The following is a 4,410-nucleotide window of genomic DNA, read 5'->3' on the forward strand; positions in this document are numbered from 1 at the left end:
ATAGAAACATAGGTAAATAGTTTAGGTAGGTATTCGTGTGATAGTAAAACATAGGCGACATAAGTATGTATTTATTAAGCTCGCTAGCAACTCGCAAGCGCACACTCTTAGTAACAGCCGGTTTTGTGCATCATGCTTAGGAAGTCCTTGAGGAGCGCCTTCCTTAATTTCTCCCTTGATCCAAGAGAAGTTTTCTGGAAGAAATAGAAGGAAATAAGTAAAAGTAGGTTCATGTGGCAGCAACGGAGGAAATATTTTCACATGAGAACAGTATATTTGCACCCAAGATATACTAACTAATCGCCGGGAACAATCATTTGTCTTTATGTCTGTAAACAAGGCGCAGATTAGATTAGAACTGGGTGCCTTATTTAAACCTAATATTGCATTCCCAGATTATGTATCTCAGAGGTACCTAACTATCAAATAATAGGTACCTATCTCATTGCACAATACAGCCACACTCATACTTATTCAAAAGAGTAAAAGTTACCTACTAAGACAGACCTAGTGGAGCGTTACAGTTTTTTTTATGTCTAGTACTTAATTCGGTACTCAAAAGAACCTACCTTCTATTTACAGCTATTACAAATTGCTTCAATAGCTACTGGCTCACAGTAGTCTGACCAATGGACTAGTTGCCATCAGCTAGCAGGTGTTATTACACCTGTTAGAACCTAAAACAAAAAAGTATCTACCTAGATGTAAGTTTTTCAAGTAGATTTTCCCCCTTAGGTTAGGATTTGAATGTTGAGGTAAAAAGTAGCTTAGTAATGTAACCTAACCTAGGTTAATAGCATAAGTAAGAGATTGTGCAACAGATATCTTATCATACTAACTTTTACATTTATAATGTGAGGTAGTATTTAAGAGTTTAGGAGCATTGTTATCGAGAGGTTTGTTTGACAGACATGTAAACTTTACGAGAAACACTGCAATTTTATAGCTTTACCTTTAGGTGTTTTAGTAATCCATCACCGTTTTGACTTTTGAGGCTCGGCGTTAAGTTCGGCACATAACTGTAAATATGCGAAATGCCCGAAATTCTTCGTCTGGCATATCAGACGGGTTGTAAGAGTGTCTTGATAAAGCTATGCACGAGATTTTTAGACGCTCTTTTTCTTTAACAGCATCCGCGAGTAGGAATAATAAAATTTGACTTTCCTGCAAAGAAAAAACTGACAATATATATATACAGCGGAACATTGTAACTAATAACTCAATATCATAGAAAAACTGATATTTACCCGTAATTTATACCTTAAAATTGGTTTATTCAATAATTTTGCTTTCACGACAAGGCTTATCGTCACCTAAGAAGCACGTAGATAGAATTAACGAAGTTGAACTGTCAAAATGGGACAATGTGTCAAATTATCAACGACGGCAACGACTATGTTATGCAAATTGTCGTCTGTCAAGCTCCTGTCATCTACCGCTGTCATTCTGTCATCTACCGCTGTCATTCTGTCATCTACCGCTGTCATTCTGTCGTCTACCGCTGTCATTCTGTCGTCTACCGCTGTCATTCTGTCATCTACCGCTGTCATTCTGTCATCTACCGCTGTCAGATGTGGATAACTATCACGATTTCGCCCTATCACGGCCTTGTCACGCTACCATGCTAAGCCCGCTGGTTGTACATGCAAAATCGGTTCATAAGGCTAGTTATACACTAGTTAGTAGTTTTTATCGCGTATATATAGGTATATATATATATATATATATATATATCTTTACCTGAAAATAATTGTAGTGTATAACTAGCCTTATGAACCGATTTTGCATGTACAACCAGCCTTAAAGTTTGTAGTCTATGATTGTTCATTATTTTAGTATGTGGGTATTTTTGCACTTTGTAATTTTTCCTCAGTCACCCGTTGACCACGAATGCTGTAAAGAGTTCGAAACGTCGGGATGTATTATAAATTCAATATACGCGATATAATCCGTTTTCATAGTTTTATTTCATGAGTAACTATCGCGGTAACCGAAGACAATATTATAATATATATAAGCTAAATATGAAAATATACTTTTTATCGCAAAGTTGCCCGTATGTGTACTAGTCCAGTTTAGAGAGATATCAAGTGTTCAAGGACTAAGTGAAACTTAAATGATAAAACAAAAAAAAACCAAATTCGTCAGTTTTATGAAAAATAAATGCAGAGGCCGTGAGTTCAAGTCTCACTCAAGGCCGTTATTTTTTCCACTTTTAAATTTATTCAGTTTTATGAAAATTTGGTTGATGGATATCATTTTTATGTGACAAGATATACTGATGATTACTTATACAGTCGATGGCAAAAATATCGATCCAGACAAATGGCTCAAAAATATGTGAACACGACTTTATTGTCTAAGGTGTAAGAGCGTACAAATATTTTTGGAACTTTGGGAATGTATATATATTTATGCCCTTGACTGTACCTATAATATTTTCTGTTAAATCCTCAGAAATGCACGGACATACGAGTATGTACTTAGAGCATATTCGAGATTAATAAGAACATACAATCTGTATTAATATGTGTTCAAAACGCGAAAGTTTTAAATGTTATAAATTTATAGTTACCTTCAAAATAAATTAAAAATAATAACACAACCTTAAAAAAGACCATTTGAATAATTTTATCTAACATATATAGCACAAAACTGTATAAACTTAATTGTTATAGTACAAACTCAGAATTAGTCACATTTCAAAACACAGCTGGTTTGCACAGGTGCACATCGTACTATGCGCTAGTGAATTAAAAAAAAAATACAATAGAAACGGTGTGTCACGATCGGAGAGGTACGCGCGAATCGATTAAATATCGATTATGAATCAGCTGACCGGTTCGATCGGTAGGGACCGGTTTGGTCGCATCACTAGTGACGCATCTGGCCGCGTAGCTATGGATGGTATAGAAAGGATCGCAATCTCTTATGGCAGAATTGTTGTAAAAGTGACCGCGTTAAGCTTTAAATAATAGTTCCTAATCTCTCCGGTGGCGCTAGTTAGTCTCTGGGACATGAGTATAACATGAACCTGACCCATATAAGGCAACAAATAACCCGACCAAATTACGTAGGTTGTTTTTGGTAGTATTTCGGTGTATGGTGGCGCCGCCTAATTACTGTTTTATGATGGACACTTTTCATACATAGAGATTTGGCTCCTTTATACAGTCTCCATGCGCGTAGCTAATCGCTAACGCTCCGTAGCGATCGAAACGCAACTGTCACTGTCGCACTACTCCTACTGAAAGATACATAAGACTATCCCGTTCGGTCATTTCCCCCCACCGCTCATAACCGATCCAGTAATACTAGACTCATGCTACGGCGGGTAAAAGCAAGTTTTAATTAAAATAACAAAAAGGCCAGTTTAAAGTTGTTAATGAGTAGGATTTTTAATGATGGATACCTGAAGTTTTACCTCGACTTAAAATCTTAACTATCTTCGATGTGTGGTTTTAAGGGGCTACCTGAAATTTTCATCGATTTTTGACAAGTTTTGAATCGTATCTCCTACTTTTGCACTACATATAGAATTATAAGACAAGCGGCTATCGGTTCTTCAATCTTTTATCTCCATTTTTGTCTACCGGATTGTGAAAAAAATGAATACTTATTTATTTATGATTGTTTTAAACATTGTCTAAAAAAACACGTTTTTCGTATCTCGATTGCTGTGAAAGATCTTACTTATACGAAATCTACATATTTGGGTTCGTCTTAGACGTCTCTAAAGATTTATCTAAGGTTTTAATTTTAAACTAATTAACACAAAAGTTATGGCCAGAAAACCAGTTGTTTGGCCTAAAATTGTTCAACTTTGATGCCAAATATTTCGAAAACAATGAACTTTGAAGTAAATATGGGATACTATATTGCTAAAATCCGTTGCTGTTAATATGATAAGCTACAAAAAACATTAGAAAACTAAGGGATTCAAATCGAAGGTCATTGGGGCATGGGATCCCCTTAAGGGGAAAGGGGTCAACCGCTTCTGACATTATGGAAAATATTGTTATATAATTTGATGTATATCACCCATAGCTATGCCCCTTAGTTTAAATTTTTCGATATTTTTATTATTACAAGAATAAGGAGCGAAAACAAATCCATACAAATGTTATAAATGATTCTCTTATAATTTTAATAACAAAACTTCCGTGAGACACAGACATATACACAGACAGACAGACAGACAGACATATAGACAGAGCGTTTTCGATTTTCAGCATTCTAATATGCTATGCTATGACATCCCTATTGGCTTGGCGTCATGTATAACATCACGAATTAATAAACTATAAAATAAAATGATCAATAGCTCCAAGTGACACCTTGCCACAGCCAAATTGTTTTGTTTACATTTCTAATTCACCCCACTTTATACATCACGAGTTCATATAATTG

The 4,410-nt window shown here is 35.4% G+C and overlaps 1 long non-coding RNA gene across 1 annotated transcript; it reads right to left on the reverse strand.

Moving 5' to 3' along the window:
• Positions 1-569: 569 nt before the first annotated feature.
• Positions 570-1,518, reverse strand: LOC134754743 (uncharacterized). The gene is made up of 3 exons (XR_010128971.1): positions 1,248-1,518; positions 953-1,164; positions 570-677 (listed from the first exon to the last, which is right to left on the reverse strand). It is a non-coding gene; the product is annotated as an uncharacterized LOC134754743 (long non-coding RNA).
• Between the last annotated feature and the right edge of the window lie 2,892 nt (positions 1,519-4,410).

This window comes from Cydia strobilella, chromosome Z (genome assembly GCF_947568885.1).
Source record: "Cydia strobilella chromosome Z, ilCydStro3.1, whole genome shotgun sequence".
In the NCBI taxonomy this organism is placed as follows: domain Eukaryota; kingdom Metazoa; phylum Arthropoda; class Insecta; order Lepidoptera; family Tortricidae; genus Cydia; species Cydia strobilella.